Source organism: Eptatretus burgeri, chromosome 13, assembly GCF_056783735.1.
Source record: "Eptatretus burgeri isolate ZD-2024b chromosome 13, Ebu_testis_v1, whole genome shotgun sequence".
Lineage (NCBI taxonomy): Eukaryota > Metazoa > Chordata > Myxini > Myxiniformes > Myxinidae > Eptatretus > Eptatretus burgeri.
In genome coordinates this window covers 48,072,230-48,078,229 of record NC_140973.1, presented here as the reverse complement: position 1 = coordinate 48,078,229, position 6,000 = coordinate 48,072,230, and positions in this window count along the sequence as shown.

Here is a 6,000-nt window from a genome sequence, read left to right as displayed (position 1 = left end):
CGTCGACGGGAAGGATCGGTGCCTCGTCTCACCAGCACGTGTTCGGAAGCGCGAGAGGATTCGCTGGAGCTCGGGAAGGATCGCGGCTCATGGCGATTGGATCCAGCTCGCTCTCGCTGGAGCCCGGGTCCGAACAACTTGAAGACCACACGAGGTGGAGAGGTTCGAGATAGGTTCTGGGTTTCAGCTCATCTGTCCTCCCAGCTGGAGTCTGTTATTAAAGGAATCAGCCACCATTTCTTGGGTGTGTGTGTGTGCGTACGTGTGTCCGTGGGCCCGTCTCATAAGTAGGAAACCGTTAAGTGCTTTGTGTGCTGTAAATGATTGCATTGCATTTCGTATCGTCGTTATAGTTCTGCTCTTACGTGCTTCCCCAGTTCCCCATTATTATTAATAAATACCCCAATTGTTAAATCTTTTCAGGTCGTCGCGTCGATTCTTTCATTGACTGAGCATTTCGTGTGTTGGTAGTTAGAAAGCCATTGGTTTTCCGTAAAAGGGGGACATTTGGACCGACGGTTCTCGGCGATTAAGCCGCTCGGAATCGCGCACGGGACAGGCTCGCCTCGGTGGTTTGTTCCGTACGAGTTCCGTCGAGGGTGGAGTACCCCGGTAGTTGGATCACGTTGGTATTTAGGTAAATTGAAGATTGTCAATCGACCCTACCCCACGTGGTCTGCCCATTGGCGTATTTCGGTTCTTGCACAAGGACCCGTCGGCTTCGGAGTTATCCGGGCGGCGATCTATATTCCGGGTGATCGGTCGGGCCGACTCGACTTGTGGCTCCGTCAGAGCGGTCGGCTCGCGGCCGACACCCGGCCCGTAACACTATTATTTACGTGGGTGATTGGTGTACCAGGAAGATTCCCTGAGGGAGACACCATATCTGTTTTGAGCGTTTCTGAAGGTCACCGATGGTAAGGTCATATCTGGGGCTTGTGAATGAATATGGTAAATTTATGATCAACATTTAAAATTACAATATTTACAATTTTAAATAGTGTTGGGGGTTGAGGGGCACAGCTTGAAGAGGTGGAGTGGGAGCAAAGAGGACTGCCAGAGATATATTGATTGATTGGGTCTGGGGCTGCAAGATAAATTATACTCGATTTTTAGATCTACTGCTAAACAGACAAGTGTGTGTGTGTGTGTGTGTGTGTGTGTGTGTGTGTGTGTGTGTGTGTGTGTGTGTGTGTGTGTGTGTGTGTGTGTGTGTGTGTGTGTGTGTGCGTGCGTGCGTTAGTTACCAGCCACTAAAGGTGGACGGAGATTATGTTTTCACCCCTGTTTGTTTGTCTGTCTGTTGGGTAGTTGGACTTGTCGAAAAAAAATTTTTTTGAGATTTTTCTACCCTTATTATCAGTATTTCCGTCGATATGTTTGTCTGTCTGTCTGTGCTTGTCTGTGCTTGTCTGTTCGGTCCAGTGCTCCGTTAATACAATGGCGATTTCGATGAAACTTGGTTGGTAGGTTCATACCATTACCGAGTTGTGTGCAAATGAGAACCGTTGCTATGGACACCACCGTTGCCGAGCAACGGGACTTTAAAATTTTTGAAAAATCATAAAAAATTAATTTTTTCGAAAATCAAAAATCGGGCCCTGAGCGACTGTGGGCAGTACATTCAGCCATATTGTCAAAAATTTCCAGCCGGATCGTATGAAAACTGTCGGAGAAGATAGACTTTGAATGAACCCTGGTCGAAAACAATAAAAAAACGAAGTTCGTTATATCTCAGAGACTATAAGTCAGATATACATGAAACTGGTATGGTAGGTTCATGGTATGTCCTGGTTATCTGTGAGAAAGAACCGTTGCTATGGACTCCTCCGTTGCCTAGCAATGGCCGAAAAACCTCTAAATGTGGGGGTATTTTAACGAAAAAAACAATCTGCAGCATTAACCCTTGAAGCTGGAATCATGAATTTTCTTGTGCTTAATCCTCTGGTCATTCCCCATCGAACGGGCCCATCACGTCAGGTTCTATTGGGTAGTCGACTACCCATGTCCACCTACCGGCTTGTCTGTTTGTCTGTGAGCGGGATATCTCAAAACGTTATCGACGGATTTGGACAAAACTTGGTGGACAGGTTATGCGTGACAAGGATGAATTTATTGATGTTGGTGAAAATCGAGATCCGGATCCAATGCGACAGTTTTTTGATTTTCTTAGTGATACCACACCATTGAGAGATGAAGCCAAAATAATATACTGTACAGCATGATATCCCAAAAAGTTATGGACGGATTATGCCAAAAGTTGGTGGATGAGTTGGATAGTTGACAAGAACAAGCCAATTAGATTTCGGTTCAGGTCCGGACACAGATCCGGTCTATCAGTGAGACTACAAAATGTAAACTGTTCAGACTGGTGTAGGTATACGCTCTACCAAGTGCCATTATAATCATCCACTGCCACCACTCGCTTGTATTCACAAGAAATGGTTGGAACTCGACACCTCTCATCCACGGATATTTCTTGTGTTTCCAATTTTTTTGTGAGTCGAGTTTGCATCTCGGATCACAACAATTATGGTTAACCATCTTGAAATTTCCACTTCGTTTAAATGCAGAAAATTATGTTTAAAATAATATTTTAATTGCAGATTTTGCCAAAGCGACGGCATGTTAAAAGTGTCCGCACTAGCAAAGCGCATGCACAAAAGGCCTCGTTAACATTCATTCATCATTATGAAAGTCCTGTAATGACGATGACCTTTATTGCTCTGCTGTTAAAAACACAGGGCAAGGTTCACGCATAATTATGTTTTTACAGTAATCTCATCAGTTGAAATTACATCTAGGAAAAAGACAGGAGTACAGTAGCATCAATATGTCTTTACATTAATTACAAGGACATTAATAGATAAATTTCGTATATCACGTATTTCAATAAATCGATAAATTTATTAATATAAATTAAATAATTGGGATTTGAACCTGGGTTCCCAGACTCACAAGCAATTGGAAACACTGAGCAGACCAGACAACATTTTCAAAGTCACAAAATCCTTTGGAAATAGTTTCCATCAAATCAAAATCGATTGACCCAATTATATTTCTAATGGAGTTTGCCACCGTTTGAAAAATGATAAAGGTTTCTACACCTGTGAAAACGTTTCCTGAGGGCTTGTTTGAATCACAATCATATAAAAACAGAAAATTCCAAATGACAGCACTTTGAGTTTATCAAAAAACTAAAAAAAACTTTGCAAATCATTTTGAAACTTTTCACAGAACCTTTTGGAAAGGCATAGTGATTTAGAAATCCCTAAGGGGAATGGTACATAGTGCATTTCAGTATCTATGAAATGATAAATACCTTTGCATCGCATGGTGAGGGCATCTGGTTTGCAGAATAACTGAACTGATAGGCCAAGCATTGGTGGTGTTTTAATTGCATCCAATTTGCAACTGCAGTACTGGTACAACATTTTCTGTTGTGGAATAAAGTCTTGCATGCCATTGTGCTTAAAAAAAGATGCAAAAACACCTTTCATTGTGTTGATCAATTTCCATTCGTGCCTTTTGTCGATTGTCCGTTTCATGAATTTGCCGAACACAATTGAAGCATCGCTTGAAATTCTTGATCTCGATCTGTGGATGTATTGCAATTTGGAATGAAAACATGGAAAACGCATGGATATTCCGACTTCTACCACTCCTTTAATGGCCGAAAATATTCACACCTTCTTGTGGAGTCAGACAGGGAACGTAATTGGTCAAAGTCTTTCACGAACCGGCTGGCCAGGCCTGGCGTTTGATTGAAGATGCAGAATTTTTAAAATTTGTTCGAGGTGTCAGGGATAACTCATCAACTCTTCGAAAAAGGTACCGGGGTATCTTTGACATCCACCAACGACCGGTGCTGGCGGTCGAGGGCATAACGTCCGGCCGATGGATAATGCACACACTGATGCACCACAGTGCATGTGAAACACCAGGGTGAAAGTTTGTGGGTGGGTCAGATTTGAACCCAGACAAGATGCTCTGGGGGGAGACGAAAAGCATGCCTCTCAACAGTCTTGGTCATGCTACACATTAGCAGGTCTTACATAAACCAGAACAAACAGTACTTCATCGTTCTATTTGAGTTTTCATTTTTGGAATGAGACATTTTATCTGCAGTACTTTACATTATCCCAATTTTAATCCCCAAATCGTCCTGTTTTCCACAAAGGACTCGTTAGATGAACAGCACAAAAATTAAGATGCTTCATTCATTGATGCTGTTTTTGACCGAACATAGTAAAAATTAGAAATTGTGCTCCAGCAAAGCATTTTCCTCTTTAGTCGGAGGAGATGTAAAATAACCTTCTTCCCTCAAAAAAGAATCCATTTTAACAAAGTTGATCTTTAAGATATTTTAAGACAAATGAACTCTACCATTATGAGAATATGTAGGATGAGGAACAATAAGTATTAACCAATTAATATTAACCCTGCCTTGACCACGATACTCCTCCATCCCCCTCTGTCCTCAGTCAACCCCCTCCACTCTCCAACCACCCCTATCTTACGGATATCCCTCCTCATACAATCTTCCCATCTCAACCGCAGCCTACCTCTTTTCCTCCTACCTTGCTCCCTCAACCTATCCACTTCTTTGCCATTCTCTCTTGTCTCATCCACACCAAGCATCCAGCCCATCTCAGCCAGCATTTCATCAATCTCCCCATCAAGCTTATCCGCACACCGATCTCCTCCCTCACTTCATCCATCCTCCTTCTATCCACCCTCTTCACTCTCACAATCCTCCTGACCCAGTTGTTCTTGCAAACCTGCAGCTTCTGTTGTCTCTCTGTCGGTGCCACCGTCTCCAGACCATAAAGGTAGGCTGACGTTGCACATGATATCAGAACATTCCCTTTCAATTTCCTTGATATATTTCTGTCTGCCATTACTCCCTCCACCCTGTTCCATGCATTCGCACCCACCTGAATCCTCCCCCACACCTCTGCTTCAGACTTAGCATCCATGGTCACTGTTCCTCCTAAATATTCAAACCCATTTCCCTGCCTGATCTCCTTCCCCTCTAACCTGATATTCATTTATTTTCTCAGCTGCCTAACCCACATCACCTCATTCTTCTCCATACTCATTCTTCAGGCTATGTTTCTCAAATGCCTCCTCACACTGTCCTCGAACTTCCTGCATCTCCCACCCACTCTCCACCACAACATCCAGATTGTCCACATACAGCATCCTCCCCATACTACCCCTCAAGCTCACCTTCCTGCTCACCAGCTCCATCACCATGATAAACATGAGTGGGCTGAGAGAGCTTCCCTGCCTCTAACTGATGTTCACACTGAACTCCTCAGACATCCCCGGACCAACCAAGACTCTTCCCTTCATTCTCTTGTACATCAGGTTTATTTAAGTCAGGTCAGGTTCGATCTGTGACCTGCTACAGGTACCATGTAAACCTGTACTAACCTGTTCCATGGTCGGGTTGTCGGCGACTAAACCGTCTCCCCCACCAGGTTTTCTGGTGAGGAGGGTGTTTGGATATGGACACCCAGCAGGATTAAAAACAAAACCTGTCAAAGGGCGGAGGAGCTCCTTGTGAGCCAACGGCCATCCATATCTAGTGCCCAACTGTGTCTGCGGACGTCCTCCTGCAGTTGGGTTACTTCTTATTAGGAGGTTGGTGGCAGGATTTGCACTCCAGCCACCGTAAAACGCTTCATTCCGCAAAACGCAAAAACGCAAAAAAATCTGAAAACCCACTCCGTGGGAGTACCTCCTGTGCAGCTTCCCTTCGCAGGGCAGCTCACCGGATGATGGGATTGGGGCAAAGCCTTCGGGACCCCCAATCTTTGATAGGAGGGAAACCACGGGGTAACATCCCTGGGTCAGATTGCGGGAGAGTGTGTCGGAGTGGTGCTGAGGTGTCGTCCACCAGACGGCGGTCTCCTTGGGTTAACCTGAGGCGGTCCCTTCGGGTGGGTGCCTGGAATGTCCTAGCCCTAAGAGAGGATGATCACCTGTCTCTGT